Source organism: Salmo salar, chromosome ssa11 (assembly GCF_905237065.1).
Source record: "Salmo salar chromosome ssa11, Ssal_v3.1, whole genome shotgun sequence".
Classification (NCBI taxonomy): Eukaryota; Metazoa; Chordata; class Actinopteri; order Salmoniformes; family Salmonidae; genus Salmo; species Salmo salar.
Window position 1 is genome coordinate 88,418,842 of NC_059452.1, and position 21,121 is coordinate 88,439,962.

At 43.0% G+C, this 21,121-nt stretch overlaps 1 protein-coding gene across 2 annotated transcripts in view; it reads left to right on the plus strand.

The window, feature by feature from the left end:
- The first annotated feature begins 9,497 nt into the window (after positions 1-9,497).
- The window catches only part of LOC106563375 (neuroligin-2), a 91,556-nt gene continuing 79,932 nt past the window's right edge, over positions 9,498-21,121 (plus strand). Inside the window, exons 1-2 of one of the 2 annotated variants that reach the window (XM_014128878.2) lie at positions 9,498-10,601; positions 19,876-20,015. The gene's annotated coding sequence lies outside the window, so the exon portion shown is untranslated. The remainder of the gene's footprint in view (positions 10,602-19,875; positions 20,016-21,121) is intronic. The other variant, XM_014128877.2, reaches the window with a different exon arrangement.

A 21,121-nucleotide genomic window follows, 5' to 3' on the forward strand; every position in this document is an offset into this window, starting at 1 on the left:
GGTAAGGGTTAAGTTTAGGGTTAGGATAAGGGTTAAGGGTTGGGCTAGGGTTAGGGCTAGGATTTGGGTTAGTAGATTGTAAGTAAATTGAAATGCTATTGATAGTCTGCAGAGCATCTACAGATGGACTATCCAAATAAAGTGTTACCGTTCCATCTGTGCCACTTATTTAGTCTGGCTTTAAATCCACTTTTTCTACACGTTAAGAAATTGTATGTTGGATTCACATCTCAATGGATTCTAGCACAATGTCAACTTTCACTTCTATGCGAACGACACACAGCTGTACATTTCGATGACACATGGTGAAGCTCCAAATTTGCCTACCCTGGAAGCCTGTGTTTCAGACATAAGGATGTGGATGACGGCAAATGTTTTACTTTTAAACTCGGACAAAAAAGAGATACTAGTTTTAGGTCTCAAGAAACAAAGATCTGCTGTTGGATCTGACAATTAATCTTGATGGTTGTACAGTCGTCTCAAATAAAACTGTGAAGGACCTCAGTGTTACTCTGGACTCTGATCTCTCATTTGACAAACGTATCAAGAATATGTCAAGAGCAGCTTTTTTCTGTCTTCATAACATTTCAAAAATCTGAAACGTTTTGTCCAGAAATTATGCAGAAAAGCTAATCCATGCTTGTGTCATTTCTAGATTAGACTACTGCAATGCTCTACTCTCCGGCTACCCGGATGAAGCACTAAATAAACTTCAGTTAGTGCTAAACACGGCTGCTAGAATCTTGACCAAACCAAAAAATGTGATCATATTACAAGGTGCTAGCCTTTCTGGCTTCCTGTTAAGGCTGGGCTGATTTCAAGGTTTTACCGCTAACCTACAAAGCATTACATGGACTTGTTCTAACCTATCTTTCTGATTTGGTCCTGCCGTACATACCTACACATACGCTACGGTCACAAGACGCAGGCCTCCTTATCGTCCCTAGAATTTCTAAGCAAACAGCTGGAGGCAGGGCTTTCTCCCATAGAGCTCAATTTTTATGGAATGGTCTGCCTAACCATGTGAGAGACGCAGACTCAGTCTCGACCTTTAAGTCTTTACTGACAACTCATCTCTTCATTAGGTCCTATGATTGAGTGTAGTCTGGCCCAGAAGTGCGAAGGTGAACGGCAAGGCACTGGAGTGATGAACGGCGCTTGCTGTCTCTGCCTGGCCAGCTCCCCACTCGCTACTGGGATTCTCTGCCTCTAACCCTATTACTGGGGGCTGAGTCACTGGCCCCTACTAGCGCTCTTCCATGCCGTCCCTAGGAGGGGTGCTTCAAGTCGTGCCAGGCTTTTCTCGCTATACTTGACTTGAGTGGGTTGAGTCACTGACGTGATCTTTCTGTCCGGTCTTGCATGCCCTCGGGCTCATGTGGTGGAAGAAATCTTTGTGGGCTATACTCAGCTTTGTCTGTTGATATCCCTCTAGTGCAGGGGTGGGCAACTCCAGTCCTTGGGGGCTTGATTGGTGTGACACTTTTTCTCCATCCCTAGCAAACACAGCTGATTAATCAAATTGCATTCTAAACTGAATATCATGATTAGGTGATTATTGGAGTCAGGTGTGTTAGCTGGGGCTGGGGCAAAACTATGACACCAATCAGGCCCTCGAGGTCTGGAATAGCCCACCCCTGCTCTAATGGTACCTAAAGTACTGCTGAGGTAACCTAACGTACTGCTGAGGTAACCTAACGTGCTGTTGAGGTAACCTAACGTACTGCTGAGGTAACCTAACATACTGCTGAGGTAACCTAACATAATGCTGAGGTAACCTAACATACTGCTGAGGTAACCTAACATGCTGTTGAGGTAACCTAACATGCTGTTGAGGTAACCTAACATAATGCTGAGGTAACCTAACATACTGCTGAGGTAACCTAACATGCTGTTGAGGTAACCTAACGTACTGCTGAGGTAACCTATCATACTGCTGATGTAACCTAACGTACTGCTGAGGTAACCTAACGTGCTGTTGAGGTAACCAAACGTACTGCTGAGGTAACCTATCATACTGCTGAGGTAACCTAACGTGCTGTTGAGGTAACCTATCGTGCTGTTGAGGTAACCTAAAGTACTGCTGAGGTAACCTAACGTGCTGTTGAGCTACCCTAACGTACTGCTGAGGTAACCTAACATACTGCTGAGGTAACCTAAAGTACTGCTGAGGTAACCTAACATACTGCTGAGGTAACCTAACGTACTGCTGAGGTAACCTAACGTACTGCTGAGGTAACCTATCGTACTGCTGAGGTAACCTATCGTACTGCTGAGGTAACCTAACGTACTGCTGAGGTAACCTAACATACTGCTGAGGTAACCTAACGTACTGCTGAGGTAACCTAACATACTGTCTGTCCCTTTAAAGAATCCCCTTCCCCACCGCAGTGTCACCTTGAAACATGTCCCCTTTGAAACCTCTGCAGGGACTCTGACAAGGTGGATAATTGGAATGCTTGAGGTTGTAACATGGACAGGTCCAGAACCCACAATACCGGGACAGATTACGGAAAACCCTATCAGTATTCCAGAAGGGCTACATAGGTGCAGGCATGGATAGGACAAGAGTGGAGAGAGATATGCTGTGATAGACTGAGAGCTTACGTGGAGTGTGTGTGTGTGTGTGTGTGTGTGTGTGTGTGTGTGTGTGTGTGTGTGTGTGTTTGGACCACCATTGCAACCTAGTAGGTTTATGGTACTGTCAGTAAGCTATGTGGACAGTCCATTGCTTTACAACGGGAGATCAGTGTGAGAGCCAATAGGAAGGAGGTTCATCATTTGACTAGCACACCCATGTGTAACATGTTCAAACCCAAATTGATTGAACACATCCCTCATCAGTGAAAACCGACGCTGAATCACTGTAACACTCTAGGGGATGAGGAGGGATGAAATAACCAAGCATTCAGTGGGACTAAGATAGAGGAACATAAATCACACAGCCTTACAAGTTACGAGATGACAAAAACACATCACACAGACGTAGCAGCTGTGTACTTGGTTCCTTACTGTTAGTATTAGGTAGTAGTATTTCATCTTTAGTAGTCTAACACTCTGGTCATAGGACAGAGACATATAACTGGCTGAGTTAGTTTGATGACAGCTGGTGTATTCAGGGGGCTGATACTAATCAATCAACTTTTATACCTGAGGATTGTTATCAGGATGTGTTGCCCAATAGATAACATTATCCTTAGGCCCTTTGAAAGAGGCCTGCAGCATCCCATTTGACAGCCTAAACCTGATGACTGTGTGTACTCCTTTCCATTGTCACACACGTTGTATCAAAGGTCAACCTGGACACAGGGGTAGAAGTAAGAACATGTAAATCCGGGACACTCCTATTGTACTGAACAAAAAATATAAACGCATCATGCAAAAATACAGACAGAAATACTCCTTAGCAAGGTGCTAGGGGGCTAACGCTAACATTAGCAAGGCTAGGGGTTAGTGTTAGGGTTAGGAGTTAGGTTAACAGGTTAAGGTTAGGGGTACAGTTGGCTAACATGCTAAGTAGTTCCAAAGTATATTACATTTACATTTTTAGTCATTTAGCAGACGCTCTTATCCAGAGCGACTTACAGTAGTGAATACATTTCATTAAAAAAAAAATCATATTGGTCCCCCGTGGGAATCGAACCCACAACCCTGGCGTTGCAAACACCATGCTCTACCAACTGAGCCACACAAAAGTAGTAAGTATTTGCTAATTAGCTATAATGCTAAAGTTGTCCTTTGGGTTGCTAGACGTTTGCGTTATATGCATACCCATTCACCCCGATCACCCACCCTACTTTTGATTTTGCCTTAAGTAACCTTCTGTCTTATGTAACCATAAAAAATGTAAAATATCATATCATACTAATTTGAGGTTCCCAGATTTACATTTACTATGTTACGTCTAGTCTATGAGACCAGGCTGCTAAGGTATGAATGCCCTTATGACTTGTAATATAACCAAAACATGTGGAGTATGTGATGACTGTCACGTGTAGAATGTACAGAGGAAACAAATTAAGCTAAAAGCGATGATTTCAGCACCATGGACAGCGGTGATGGTGAGTTCCAAAGTTCTGACTTTCAGCACCACATGGCAGACAGCAATCGTCACTCAGGTACTACTTTTTTATTTGTATTTAACCTCTATTTAAGTCAGTTAAGAACAAATTCTTATTCACAATGACGACATACCAAAAGGCAAAAAACCTGCAGGGACGGGGCTGAGATTAAGAAAAAATATATATCGGACAAAACACAAATTATGACAAGAGAGACACCACAACACTTATATATATATATATATATATATATATATATACGTGTATAAGTGTGTATATATATACAGTACCAGTCAAAAGTTTGACACACCTACTCATTCAAGGGTTTTTCTTTATTTTTACTATTTTCTACATGTTAGAATAGTAGTGAAGACATCAAAACTATGAAATAACACATACGGAATCATGTAGTAACCAAAAAAGTGTTAAACAAATCAAAATATATTTTATATTTGAGATTCTTCAAAGTTCCAGTTGAAGCTGGTTGAGAGAATGCCAAGTGTGTGCAAAGCTGTCATCAAGGAAGAATCTAAAATCTAAAATATATTTTGATTTATTGAACACTTTTTTGGTTACAACATGATTCATATTTGTTATTTCATAGTTTTGATGTCTTCACTATTACTCTACACTGTAGAAAATAGTTTAAAAAAAATTAAAAAAATACATTGAAAGAGTAGGTGTGTCCAAACTTTTGACTGGTACTGTGTACAGTCGTGGCCAAAAGTTTTGAGAATGACACAAATATTAATTTCCACAAAGTTTGCTGCTTCAGTGTCTTTAGATATATTTGTCAGATGTTACTATGGAATACTTAAGTATAATTATAAGCATTTCATACGTGTCAAAGGCTTTTATTGACAATTTCAAGAGGTTGATGCAAAGAGTCAATATTTGCAGTGTTGACCCTTCTTTTTCAAGACCTCTGGAATCTGCCTGTCACGTCCTGACCAGCAGATGGAGCTAGTGTTTTAGTTTTGGGGTCAGGACGTGGCATGTTTGTATTGGTTAAATGTTGGGTGGATGATTGGGACTTCCAATTGAAGGCAGGTGTGTATAGTTGCCTTTGATTGGAAGTCCTATATAGGTGTGTGTGTTTTTCTTTGGGGTTGTGGGTGGTTGTTTTTTGCACTGCGTTTCTAGCCTGCAGAACTGTAGCTGTTGTTACTTTGTTTGAATTGTTAAGTGGATGCTTTACTCCTTTATTTTAATTAAAAATGAGTATTCACATACCTGCTGCGCCTTGGTCCATTTCTACAGAAGACAGCCGTTACACTGCCCTGGCATGCTGTCAAATAACTTCTGGGCCACATCCTGACTGATGGCAGCCCATTCTTGCATAGTCAATGCTTGGAGTTTGTCAGAATTTGTGGGTTTTTGTTTGTCCACCCGCCTCTTGAGGATTGACCACAAGTTCTCAATGGGATTAAGGTCTGGGGAGTTTCCTGGCCATGGACCCAAAATATTGATGTTTTGTTCCCCGAGCCACTTAGTTGTCACTTTTGCCTTATGGCAAGGTGCTCCATCATGCTGGAAAAGGCATTGTTCGTCACCAAACTGTTCCTGGATGGTTGGGAGAAGTTGCTCTCAGAGGATGTGTTGGTACCATTCTTTATTCATGGCTGTGTTCTTAGGAAAAATTGTGAGTGAGCCACTCCCTTGGCTGAGAAGCAACCCCCACACATGAATGGTCTCAGGAGGCTTTACTGTTGGCGTGACACAGGACTGATCGTAGCGCTCACCTTGTCTTCTCCGGACAAGCTTTTTTCCGGATGCCCCAAACAATCGGAAAGGGGATTCATCAGAGAAAATGACTTTACCCCAGTCCTGAGCAGTCCAATCCCTGTACCATTTGCAGAATATCAGTCTGTCCCTGATGTTTTTCCTGGAGAGAAGTGGCTTCTTTGCTGCCCTTCTTGACACCAGGCCATCCTACAAAAGTCTTTGCCTCACTGTGTGTGCAGATGCACTCACACCTGCCTGCTGCCATTTCTGAGCAAGCTCTGTACTGGTGGTGACCCGATCCCACAACTGAATCAACTTTAGAAGACTGTCCTGGCGCTTGCTGGACTTTCTTGGGTGCCCTGAAGCCTTCTTCACAACAATTGAACCTCTCTCCTTGACGTTCTTGATGATCCGATAAATGGTTGATTTAGGTGCAATCTTACTGGCAGCAATATCCTTGCCTGTGAAGCCCTTTTTGTGCAAAGCAATGATGACGGCACGTGTTTCCTTGCAGGTAACCATGATTGACAGAGGAAGAAGAATGATTCCAAGCACCACCCTCCTTTTGAAGCTTCCAGTCTGTTATTCGAACTCAATCAGCATGACAGAGTGATCACCAGCCTTGTCCTCTTCAACACTCATACCTGTGTTAACGAGAGAATCGCTGACATGATGTCAGCTGGTCCTTTTGTGGCAGGGCTGAAATGCAGTGGAAATGTTTTTGGGGGATTCAGTTCATTTGCATGGGAAACAGGGACTTTGCAATTAATTGCAATTCATCTGATCACTCTTCATAACATTCTGGAGTATATGCAAATTGCCATCATACAAACTGAGGCAGCAGACTTTGTGAAAAGTAATATTTGTGTCATTCTCAAAACTTTTGGCCACGACTGTGTATATATATATATATATATATATATATATATAAATGTATATATAAATGTTGTATTGGACAAATAAAGAAATACAAATTACAAATTGAATAGATACATCCTTTTATCCCTCTATACTTATTGAAACACCTCTCTCCCCTTAACAACAGAAGCAGCATACATACCAAAATAAAATAAAACATACAATTGGAAATAAACATATATAAATATACATATATGCACATATGTACACATACATACACAAAAATAAATAAAAAATATCATAACATACTATCCCTTCCCTCCCACACCCTCTCATATCCCCTGTTGGCCAAAATTCTTATCCCGATCAATAAAAGGAAATGTTTAAAAAAGGAAATGAAAGGCTGCCATCTCAAGAAAAAGTTATCAGTACAACCTCTCAAAGTCTATTTAATTGTTTCTAAGTGTAGAAAAGACATGAGATCTTTCAACCAGGCTGATACAGTGGGCAACACCACAACACTACAGAAAGAGCACCATAGCTGCTCCCCTATTATCCACTGGGGAAACCCAATTCACTGGGACAAGAGGCCTACACACACCATAGACTGGTGAGCCATATTTGATTCTAAACATTAAGGCCTACCTTAAGAATGATAACTGATAGAAAATGTATCTGCAAGTAATTGAAATAGACAATGATTAATTAATTGAAACTTAATGTACAGAATACAGAGTACAGAGTAAATTGGATAATACTTAACTTAAAAATCTTAGACTGGAAAAGAGAAATACTCTCATCTAACTGTAGTGTAGTGCAATTGTATTAATTTGTCATGCACAGAATTTCCCTCTATTTAATACATTTTCTGTGTGTGGGTACACTAACAGGTTATGTCCAGCAGAGAGCGCTGTTCTACTACTCAACACACTGAGCCGGTTCAAAGCCATGTTGACGTTCCCACACTTCTCTCCCCCCCACATTACCATGTATATAGAGACATTGAACACCGGTCACTTTAACAATGTTTAGATTCTGTTTTACCCACTTCATATGTATACACTGTATTCTAGTCAAGGCTCATCCTACTGCTGCAAACACCTTTTCTATTCATACTGTCTATACACACCATTTATACAGTATACATATACATACATACACATACATATATATATATATGTATGTATGTATGTATGTATGTGTGTGTGTGTGTGTGTGTGTGTGTGTGTGTGTGTGTGTGTGTGTGTGTGTGTGTGTGTGTGTGTGTGTGTTTGTAGGACATTTTCTGATATTGCTCGTTCTGATATTTCTGATATATAAAAATCTATGGATTGTGTGTATTGTTATAGTATTGTTAGATATTACTGCACTGTTGGAACCAGAAACACAAGCATTTCCTTGCACCTGCGATAACATCTGTAAATCTGTGTACGTGACCAATAAACTTTGATTTGATTTGGAGGGTTGCACTCACACAGTAGTCATTTACTGAGAGAGAAACACCACGCTGGATCCTTCTCCACATTAGCTCTGTTTAGAGCCCCAAAATTAATATTGTATCTGTCTGTGTGTGTGCAGCTGTGTTTGTGTATGTGTGCATGTGTGTGTATGTGTGTGTGCATACCCATCCATGTGTGTGTGTGTGTGTGTCCTTTCTTGTGGTCTTGGCTATAGAGAGAGTGGTCAATAATTAGGTGCTCATTAGAGTGCTTTGTGCTCCTGCCTCAAAGTCGATGGAAACAAACTGATGGGTTTTTGCCACTGGCTCCAATTAGCACCTGGTCAGAGAACACTGTAAGCAGAGCCTTGACTGCAAAACACACACAATACAACCCGTTGTATAGACCACACCAATGCTCGGACATTACTGTCACAGTATAACACATGAAACACCATCTCTCTACCAACACACACACTCATTATATGCATTAAATAAAGTTATTGACATGTTTGTGTGTGTCTGTGTGCGTGTGTGTGTGTGTCTGTGTGTGTAGTACAATACAGTACGTGTGTGTGACCTTTCTTAACATTTACAACCTTTTTTAGCATTTACAACCCTGCAAGGTAGAGTCTAACATAACTAGGCATCAAACCCACACATGTACAATTACATACATTTGGACATGTTTGTATGCACAGTCGATGAATTATTGTCAACTTATAGATCTCAGGAGCATTATTGGCCTAACCTATACAATCTGACCTCCTGGTAGCTACACACACATGCACGACACACACGTGCACACAAACACACACAGAAGTTGCTGTGTAAAAGCCCTGGGGCCGGTTTGGGCAGCTCTTCTGCTTTGTTGTTCTGGTTAATCACACGGACTCACAGAGCGGATGATGCACCTGCAGCTGGCGGCTCTCTCCTCTGTCAGTCCTCTGCTCTGCCCTTACCTGTGATGAGTGGCCACAGACCCCTGGGCACACCAGCACCTACCCCCTTTATCATTTGACCATGACATCTGAGATGTGCTTGCTACAGCGTAACAGCACACTGACACACCGGCCAAGAATCATATAGGTACTCCACCTATCTATCTCTTATAATCTCTTATTCTAGAAAAGGTGCCAAATGGCACGGAGGTGAACCTCTGGCATCATAGGTAAAGGCTACTCCACAACAACCAGCTCCCTCTATTGCATTGCCCTATATCTACAACACATTCAGGACTCAACGACACATCACAGTAGCATGGTTCATTGAAGTCATTGGATACAGAATACAGATGCTGTATTTCAAGATACCGAGACCCGGTGCAACATAGGCCATCTCATGTGGTTTCTCTGTCGATGAGGGAGAAGGGAATTGTTTCTATGGCTTTAACAATTTCTGACGTCACCCTGATGCAGATCTCCATCTGAAAAAAATATTTCGTTCGATAATGGAAACACTGCGCCGAGTGAGGTCAAAACAGAATACTTTCTTTAAGATGATTTCACAGATATAGAATGGCTTCGGCTGCCAATAATGCCTCCTCCTATCTTCGCTGTCTATTCATAAAAAACTATCACTGCAAGGGAGAATTTTAACATAATGTGGCAAGCAGCGACCGATGGCAAAAATGGGACACGCACTCAATCTGCGGTAGCTTTGAATGAATTCGAATGAGCGTGAGTGTTTTAAAAAAGAGAGACAGAGAGAGAGAGAGAAGTGTGTGTGAGAGAGAGAAAAGTGTGTGTGTGTGTGTGTGTGTGTGAGAGAGATAGAGAGAGATGAGACACAGCATCTCTTCTCAGGCACTAGCCGAAGAATCTTCACGAGTGAGGCATTGATGGATCTGTCGGGGCTGCAAAATAATTAACATCATTACAATCCTGTAAAAGTCATTATGATATGCCAAACGAGGCCACAACGAAACGGATGATCCATTCATAGCTCCCCTTTGTAGCCGATATAAAACAACAAAGAAGAAGTAAAGCAGAGCGACAACGCAAGTACGCAAAGGAGAGGTCTGACACCCTGTTTGGAGCGTCTTTATTTTATTAATTTAAATAATTAGTTAATGTAGGCCTTCTCACAACAGAGGGAGGCACCGTGGAAATGTATCACCATGGAAAGGGGAGAAGACGAGCATCCTTTGCGTTGAGTTAACGCTAATGCGTTACACGCATTTGTTTTTATTATTGTTTTATTTTATTCTCTGCCTTTCTCTTACGAACTCAAAAATGTGGTAAGCTATCTGTCGACTAGGGAGAGAGAGAAGGGTGTTGTCAGAAAGAGGAAAGAGAGGAGGAGGGGGCATTAAGAGGTATTCTTTTTGGGGGAAAGGGGGGACAGACCGACACCGAGAAGGTGAATTGATGTACGAAAGCCTGCGACACCTCACTTTAATGAGAAATAATCCTGCAAAAGAAATGGCGTAAAACATCATCCGAAAAAAGCAAGAGAGAAAACCAGACGCATCTTCAAGGGAGACCCTCGCGTTCTCACGTTTACTGGGAATATTTGGGGTAAGCATATTCCTCCCTTTTAAAAAAATAATTTTCATGATTTGCTATAGCTTTTGTGTGCGCAAGCATCCGTGTGACGCTGTTGTTCCGTAGCTCCTTCGCATAATCGATCCTGGCGCACTGTCACCGTTGGGAAATTAGTTGTCAATATTGGCAAACCTTCGTGCGAATTTGTAATACAAATGTTTTCCTTCGTTTCAATAGTGTGCTATTTCAGTGGGCTTTGCCTGTTGATAAGATGTCGCCTCCTGAGGTTTTGACGCTAACATTATGGCTGGCTAATATCCGCAGAGCAACCCGCGATGCCGACGTGTCTTTCCATTTTACCAGAGAATAAAATGGAACCAAGATGGTCAGCATCCGATTTGATTTGAATCAGGACATGATCAAATGATAGGCTACGGCGGGCGGACTGGGGCATATCAGTCGGGCCAGTCGTGCTGCTTACCAGTCGAGGAGCCATTTAGGGAATTAATTGCGCCCATCGGTAGCCCTTTGGCTTGGTAGGGATTTATAGATTTTTTCACTTGATAGATAATGGTTGTGCTCTTAGTGTGAGCGTGCCAGATCCCTCTGCCATACCGGTGACATAGATTGACGTATGTTTGATATCATGTATTGACCTGTGTGATTTCTTTAAAGGTAATATTTAATATGGATCACTGTCATCAACATACACCTTCATTGTCACACATGTAAAACACACACACAGGTATAATCAGATGATCAGAAGCACATCTCAGGAGTGTGTATTGGTATCACAGGAGTGTGTATTGGTATCACAGGAGTGTGTATTGGTATCACAGGAGTGTGTATTGGTATCACAGGAGTGTGTATTGGTATCACAGGAGTGTGTATTGGTATCACAGGAGTGTGTATTGGTATTGGTATCACAGGAGTGTGCATTGGTATTGGTATCACAGGAGTGTGCATTGTGACTCTGCAAGCGAATGCACACACTCTCATCCAAGGAGAGGGGCACATTTATATTCAGTGCTGGTTGGGCAGTACTCAGTCAATGGCAGAATTCAGCTCAGACAAGAGGACCTCTGTTCAGATGGAGGTCGAGGATACACTTGTACTCTGGCTTAGCCTTCTTAATGATAGTGGATCAGCCTCGCATTGCCCACTGATCTTAATGACAGGATCCTAATCAGCTAGTGCTCCGACCTATACTCTCTAATGACTCCGGGGTCGTCTAAAATGCATACATGATGTATGGAGAGCTATACAACGGGTGGTTTGAAATCACCATTGTTAGAGCCTCTCCTGCGCATGATATATGAGACAACATACACATTGCCACGTTCATATGAAGTGGCATTGTTTATGTCATTACCTAGCAATGCACTACCACTACTACTTTTACAACTACTTGTCTTAGCATCTGTAACTCGTCATGGATGATTTTAAAGTTCAAGTTACTTATGCTATCACTCCAATGACTTGGAGGGTTGTGAAAAGGAGTGTCAGATTCTATGGGACCAGAGCCCTCTGAGTTGAGCAGTGGTTCATGTACAGCACTTGGGATCTGTCATTCTGTAAAGCCTTACATAATCATGATTGTTTTACTTAAAGTTAGAACTCAGGGATCTTCCACTGGCTAAAACCAACAGGTTGTGTCCGATTCTATGGTCTCTGCCCTGGCCCCATGCCAGGAGCAGCACTTGCTGTGTCATAACGCTGCCATCACATCAAAGTCTAAATGCAAGGGAGGGTGTAGGGCTTAAGGGGCTACGCTCACCTATGAGGCACACTCATTATTCACACTTCGAAATGCTCACAGCACAAACATACTACACTGAGTGTACAAAACATTAAGAACACCTGCTCTTTCCATGACATAGACTGACCAGGTGAATCCAGGTGAAAGCTATGATCCCTTATTGATGTCACTTGTCAAATCCACTTAAATCAGTGTAGATGAAGGGGAGGAGACATGTTAAATAAGGATTTTTAAGGCTTGAGACAATTGAGACATGGATTGTGTTTAAAAAGGCTCCTGTAGTTTGTAATTTTCACTTTGAAATGACAGACTTGAAATGTATCAACCCCTACAAAAATGACCATTAATTATCATCCACAAAATAATTCTAATTCCATGTTGCTGCAGGATTATTTACCTGCTGTAGCAAACTGGCTCAACTTAAGATCCTACATGTGTATCTCTACTTTAGCCTGGTGGAGTAGAGAAAGAGTCACTTAGTAGACCTGTACTGCATCTATATGGAGAGTTTCTGTTGGAGGAGCTTAGTATGACTGTGTGAGTGGAGCACGCCAGGCAGCCCAGGGAAGGAGCAGGCCAGGCCCAGGGAAGGAGCAGGCCAGGCCCAGGGAAGGAGCAGGCCAGGCCCAGGGAAGGAGCAGGCCAGGCAGCCCAGGGAAGGAGCAGGCCAGGCAGCCCAGGGAAGGAGCAGGCCAGGCAGCCCAGGGAAGGAGCAGGCCAGGCAGCCCAGGGAAGGAGCAGGCCAGGCAGCCCAGGGAAGGAGCAGGCCAGGCCCAGGGAAGGGGTTATAGGGATGTAACCTAGCAGTGAGTTAATCTTGGATGCATGTATGGAGCCTTTCCTCAGAGCACATGAATAATGAAGGGTGTACGGCGATGTTCAGTTTGCACCAACCCCTGAGTATGTGCTTCTTCTCTGGTTTCTGGCACAGCTACTGTGTGTTCTGTCTTACACAGTGCCAGCCTGTAGGCATCTACCACAGCTGGATTAACATTTAGAACATCATCAGGGGCCAGGATGGGTGGAGCCTGCTTCCTTCACATTCAAATGTTCACTTTAAGGCAGTTGGTTATGTTATGAGCATTTATTTTCATGTTCTATTCTTTTTTTAACGTTTATTTTTGTTTTTATTTTTTTTGTCCTAAGTCAAACTTTATAACCATGCCATCTCATATTCCACTTCTATGGCAATATGAAGTGAAATGTTGGGCAAGTATAAATGTAGACATTTCTTCTTGGTAGAGTAAATAAGGTTGTTTACATAAAACGCTGCATTGTGTGGCCAGTAGAGCTGTCGGAAATTTCTTCCCCTTGCATATTAAGGTCATTTTTTATACAGGTTAATTTCTCATCCAGCTGATCGCTAGTCCTCTCTCACACATGCATCAGGCTGATATCAGTACAGCCCCTATCTTACATTAAGCTGACCTCTGTATAGTTCTCTCAGCGTACAGGAAATCTCAGAGTACACTTGCCTTTTTGGCATACAAATTATGTCCGTGCAGTCATTTTTCACATATAGCTGATCTCAGTCCAGCACTTTCATTGACCTTTTCACCACCTTAATGTTGCCAGCTGTTATTTTTTTCCCACAATTTGCTCCATTCACAGGCTTCACACCAAACAGACCAGTGTAGGGTGTGAATCATCGGCTGGACCCAAGACTTTTCTCAATGCAGGATCTATATTTCAGCAGCTGCCTGTAATGTGATGGTGCCAGGTTCCAAAAAGCTCTCAACGTGGCACAATGAACCGTGCTTATTTGCCCAGATGGGTGATATGATGTGCCTAACCCCAGTGAGCCAGTGTTGCTGGCCAGGCCGTGTTGCTGGCCAGGTCGTAGAGCAACAGTGACTGGTCTCCCCTGCACATGCCTCCGCTGCAGCTGCTGACTAAGGAGATTCCTTCGTTGTGTTCCATCATGAGCTACGACTGACAGGCTATAGAGGCCTGACGGAAAGATTGCTAGTATTATTTGCCATGTGAAGACTGAAATTTGAGCTTTACTGTATTAGTAGAAGGAGAAACAGGGAACTGCTGTATTCTCTGTGGTCACGTTTGTTGCAAGCTTGTGACCTCCCGACCGTAAATGTCATGTGTGTTGTGTAGAGATGATTGAAATCAACATTGTAAATGATGGAGACGAAGTATTCCTAATTAAACCCAGTGTTGTCTAATTAGCCCCTAGATACTGTCCCCAACTAGTCCCTTAGTCATGGCCAGGGAGCAATTATTTCCTGAGCACAAACCGTATGGACATTCCTCTGCTACATGTCACCATCAATTCACATCACGACAACATGATGCAGGGCTTCTTCTGTCCCATCTCTTAATTTCACATTCCAGAGGGCCTTGTAGCATCCACCATGCGACATTACAGAGATAATCAAGGGTTGTGGTGAAGGACAGGTCATGGGAAGAGAGAATCTATTTTTAACAGAGCTGGAGTAGAGCCTCTATGTGTGTAAGTCTGTTACAGTGTATCCAGTCTTAGCTGGTTCCCTGGGTTCCCTCTGTGTTTCTAGGGGCCAAAGATCAGTGTGTAAGTGGCTCCTGTGGGTGTCTGTTAGGCCCTGATGCCACAGGACATAGTGCTTCTTGGCTTGAGAGGTCAACCAGAAGGAAAAACCCAACACAGAGAGGGAGTGATGGGAGGACCTGCCGATAGCTGTTTGTGGAGTCAGCGGACCGCCAGTGGTTTTTCGGGGAATAAATCCACCATCACTTTGCTGGAGAAAAGGGATTCACATCGTTGCAAAAAAACAGTGATACAGTTTATAACTGCTTTTCCAAAAACGGACTTTAATTATTCATTTGTTTGGAAACTCAGATCCCAGCTGGACTACAGTTTAGGGACTGGGTTTCAGCAGTGGTGGAGGAGACAAGCCAAACAAGCACACGTAAACCAGATGGAAAGCAGATAGCTAAACAGACTGAGGCAGCCACTGAATCACAGCAGGGCAGACAGAGGTGCTGTAGGCATTGGCCCTAAAGTTAATTTGTAGCGTGCCTGTAGCAGTCCTCCAGCCTGTATTCATCACGATGGTTGGGCTTTCCACCTGGCCACACATTTGTTTCAGCCCGAGTTGAGCAACGTCATCGTCCCCATTATAAGTGATGTATACCTCAGTGGGCTTAGCTTACTTTTTAGCGCCAAGCGGTAGTGTACAGTGCTGTATAATGAAACATGCTGGAATGTGTGATGTGCTCTAGTTAAAACATGCAAGGCTCCCTGAAGGTGAGCATCTGGCCTCCCAGATTATGATGTATAATATAACAAGCATCTGAACTAATGCAGGATACTAACCATTTATCAAAAGGCTGCTGAGCCTGATCAAGACTTGGTTCCATTTAAAGCTCACGCTCCATCATTAAGGCCTCTATTGATATTCTACAAGTTCATTTCAAACCATTGATGTATGTGGTGATGATTGTAAAATGGTATATTGATTGTTTATGTTACAGTAACATGGAGTGCCCTTGAGACAGATGATTATGATTGGGTGCCCCCTACCCTCCTCGTAACTAATCTATGCTAATCACTCCCTGTCACTTCCTACTACATACAGTTCCACTTAATAAGTGGTCTTCTGTAGCTCAGTTGATAGAACTTGGCACTTACAATGAAGGATAGTGGGTTCGATTCCCGGGACCATCCGAACATAAAGTGTATGTACGCTTAACTATAATTCGCTTTGGATAAAAGTGTCTGCTAAATGGCATATATTATTATATTATAACCATCTCTACATCATCCCTGACACGACAATCTCCATACCGTATCACATAACCATCTCTACATCATCCCTGACACGACAATCTCCATACCGTATCACATAACCATCTCTACATCATCCCTGACACGACAATCTCCATACCGTATCACATAACCATCTCTACATCATCCCTGACACGACAATCTCCATACCGTATCACATAACCATCTCTACATCATCCCTGACAAGACAATCTCCATACTGTATCACATAACCATCTCTACATCATCCTATATCACTGCCCATATTTCATTCTCAGGCTCTCATATAACACAGAGGCAGGTGCTGAAGACATGTTTCACTCTAGAAATGTTATGAGAGAGAGAGAGAGTCAAAGTTGGCAACCAAGCCACTGATAGGTAAAAATGGTGACCTCTAAACCAAACATTTAGTGAAACCGTGATAGGACCAGACACAAAATAGTGGTTTTATGCTGACTATGATATAAAACCACCAATCCATGATGAGACAGTTTGGAAAATTGTCATTTTCTGTCTTATCTTGTGGAAATGATTACCTTTTGTGGTTTCTCATTTCTCTAAAACACTCAGCAGCACTTTGAGTGTCTCTATTTGAGATGAACTGCAATAACATGAAGTGTGTACTTTATGACCAGAGTCACTGTTAGTCACAAAGCCTATGACATCATCAGCAATAATGACAGCATGACATAATGTATATGATGAGATCAGTGTTCATATGGCCCATATTGCAGCGTATATGACATATGGCTTGCACTTCTGCTCTCCTCAACATCATGTGTCTCAGAGGACATAAAATGAGTGTACAAAACATTAGGAACACCTGCTCCTTCCATGACATAGACTGACCAGATGAATCCAGATGAAAGCTATGATCCCTTATTGATGTGACCTGTTAAATCCACTTCAATCAGTGTAGATGAAGGGGAGGAGACAGGTTAAAGAAGGATTTTTAAGCCTTGAGACAATTGAGACATGGAGTGGTATGTATGCCATTCAGAGGGTGAATGGACAAGACAAAATATTTAAGTGCCTTTGAACAGGATATGGTAGAATGTGCCAGGTGCACTGGTTTGAGTGTGTCAAGAACTGCAACGCTGCTGGGTTTTTCACATTCAACAGTTTCCCGTGTGTATCAAGAATGGTCCACCATCCAAAGGACTTCCAGCCAACTTGACACAACTGTGGGAAGCATTGGCGTCAACATGGGCCAAAATCCCTGTAGAACGCTTTCGACACCTTGTCGAGTCCATGCCCCGACGAATTTAAGCTGTTCTGAGGGCAAAAATGGGTACAACTCAATATTAGGAAGGTGTACTGAATGTACAAAACATTATTCCTAATATTTTGTATACTCATTGTACGTAGATCACTGCTCTTCTCTCATACATGAGCTATGGTGATATTTATGAGTTGACTTGAGCCCTCTGGACATTTCCCATACCGTTAGCCTTAGCCATGACTTGCCTACGGGCGGAGAGAGATAAATTAGGTGTATGCAGATTACCAGGCTGACTCGAAATTATCTTGTCCAACAGCAATATTTTAAAAGAAAAATGTTTATTGTCCCTATGGTGCACCTCACGTGTTCTATATCGGACATTGCTAAAAAGATATCCAGCCATCACCTCATCAACGCTTTGGCCAACTAAAAATAAGATAAATGTATATAGATGTGAACTCTGTAAGCTACACACACATATTAAATCATTAAGATATTCCAAATGCCAAAGGGCATGACACTATGTTATTGGGTTTGAGTCAAGGGATAGAGAGCAAATCTTGTATCTGCTGCAGACCTGAGTGACATGCAGCTGGGTCCTCAGGAAAAACATATCAAGCCAGGCTAACCTACCGACACCCAATATTTAAGCAATAAGGCCCTAGGAGGTGTGGTATATGGCCAATATACCACAGCTAAGGGCTGTTCTTAGGCCAACGCAATGTGGCGTTTACCACAAACACCCTCAGGTGCCCTATTGCTATTATAAACTGGTTACCAACGTAATTAGAGGGATAAAAATAAATACTTTGTCATACCCGTGGTATACGGTCTGATATAATGTACCACGGCTGTCAGCAAATCAGCATTCAGGACTCGAACCACCCAGTTTATAATACACAAGTTAGCACCGGCTAAAGCTATGACGTTGAAATACCTATTTACTCCGTTCCATCTCACACCACTGACCATTCTGTCCATGCTAGGGTCGGTTGTGTACATGCTAATGCTAGCTAAGTCCACTATAAGACAGGGCGTGACTGAGGGGATGTGGTTATTGACCCTTAAGACAAAGTGAAGAGGATTGTAACCCCATTTAACACACATTTTGTCAGAATTCTAATTCTTGTCCTGAGAGAGAGGGGGTGGCGGGGGAGAGCGAGAGTGTGTGTGTGTGTGTCACAGGAGGTTGGTGGCACCTTAATTGGGGAGGACGGGCTCGTAGTAATGACTGGAGTGGAATTGGTGGAATGGTATCAAATACATCAAACACATGGTTTCCATGTGTTTGATGTCATTCCATTTGCGCCGTTACAGACATTATTATGAGCTGTCCTCCCCTCAGCAGCCTCCGCTGTGTGTGTGTGTGTGTGTGTGTGTGTGTGTGTGTGTGTGTGTGTGTGTGTGTGTGTGTGTGTGTGTGTGTGTGTGTGTGTGTGTGTGTGTGTGTGTGTGTGTGTGTGTGTGTGTGTGTGTGTGTGTGTTGTGCGTGATCTACCTCATTAGTCAAATGCATACAGTAAATTGCTTCTATCTTTTAATTTCAGGCTTAATCAGCGTTACTTTGCAAACTACTGTATAGTAATGTTGCTAAAGCCGATCGTACCAATCCTTAGTTAACTAAATTAAGGCCTAGATTCAATCCGTATCGCGGATGATCCTCGCTATAGTGTGATTGAAATTTAAACGCAATGTTCCTGTGTTTGCAGACTGCATTCTCTGAACATTCTCTGCATAAACGTAAACGCTGTCTGCTCAATTGGAAATAACCTTCATTTAAATCCCGCTATAACGCAGATCTTCCGGGTTACGGACGGAATCTAGCCCTAAATAAAATGAGTAGCTGAAAAGCTACTACAGTTAGTAAAGTTTTACCTGAACAATTCCACGATATCTCTTTCGTCCTAGCTCCCAAACTCTCATTTTAAAACTTTCTTTTTAAGGTCTGACAGCAGTGTTGGACAGTCTTTTTTACAAAGTATGAAATATAATAGAACCCTCTAAGCCTCCATCTGCCTCCAATTCCTAGTGAGTTTCTAGTGAGTTTCTAGTGAGTTTCTAGTGAGTGAATGTGATTTATAAAGCCATTGAGATCCCCCAGCTTCCGCCCTCCTCCCTCCAATGGAAACGCTCGTAATGTAATTACTTTACAAGATGGATGGATCCCATCCAGGACGCCCTGGACCCCCAGCTAAATCAAAGCCCTCTTTCTGTCGGGTCGAGAATCGCTCGCAAGAACAGCTCACGCGTCAGAGATGAGTGTACCTCCCATTCACGCTTTCCCCCAGCATCACTCATACATCCTCCTCTCGCCTACTCTCATCCGTCCAACGCCACACTGTGCCATAGATCAGGCCCCCACAGCAGCCCCACTGAGAAAGGGAGGGAGGGAGGTAGTCAGAGAGAAGGGGGAGACTGAGATGCAGTTGTGTACCATAGTAGTGGACACTGCACGACTCTGCCTTCACTGCATGACTGCCTTCTCATTCAAAGATATTGTATGAAAGTGTTGCCAGCTTTAGGAAATGCAATCCCATTCTCTCTCTCTCTCTCTCTCTCCTGATCCCAGATGTAACTCCCAGCTCCCCTGCCTAGCTTCCAGGACTAATCCGCCCTGTGTTGGAGGGGGCATGCCTTTAAAGAAGGCAGGAGGATTGCCCCTAGGCATGGACCGCTTTACTGTAATGTGAGCGTGTTTGGCAAGTGAAGGTACGCAGGGGCTGTGGCTGTTTTAATCCATGATGAAGTGTAGTTGTTGCATTTGAAATGGCTCAGCGTGAATACCCCTCCTGAGACCACCCCTGATCCCCATGTTCTACAGGTATACCACTTACCCACACACACAGACCACCAACCCATGTAACACCCGCCTGCACACAACCTGAGGCCTGAGGGAACACACTTAATGTGTTGTGACAAGTGTTATGAAATGTAATGTCATGTAATATTTTATATTGTATATAACTTGGAAGCTTTGGTAGCAGCTAATGGGGATCCTTAATAAATACAAACCTGCAATATTCAGTTATATTCATCATCTCTCTGCTTGAATCATTTGATCAAATCTCCACGTTTTAATTGTTTCCATGTACATTTTGAAAGATACACAAGTACAGCTCAAATCTATTCCAAACGTCTATTATCCTTCTATCAAGTAGAACATAAAACATCAGGTCATTAAGCAGTCATAGAGGACCTGGCATGACATGTGAACGCATCCAATACCATCACACAGTTGACCTGACTTCACACAAATACAATGGGTCAGTTAGACTGTGCTTACTGCCCTCTGTTTTATCAGGATCAAGTGGGGTTCATTATTAAACGTTTCAGACCATTTGTCTCAGCCAGGATCGCTCTTCTTAAATTAGCCTTGGCTAGAGGGGAAGCAGCTGTCAAACTGCTCACACTCTCCCCACACATAAAAAACCTCACCTAGTTTGCTGCCTAGATAAACAGTAATTAGTGTGTGGCCAGATTGTTCATACCAGTGCACTTCAGTAACACGCACACTGGCACACGAATGCCAGGACAGATGCAGAAACACACTCTGACACTTATAAGTACTGCGTACTGTACAATTGTAGGGCATTTTATCTGGGCGTGTGTGTGGGTGTGTGTGTGTGTGTGCGTGGGGGAGTCGCTGGCTGGTGTGTGTGCTGCTGGTGTTGAGAGTAAAGACCAGTGTTCACCGTGGGGCGACACATTGATTGTCTGGCCTAACGGAGGCAGTGAGACTTTTTCTCACCTTCTCTTCTGCCCGCTGTTTTATGTCCCCGGTCTCCTTCCCTCGTTCGTTAACACCCTCCACTCCC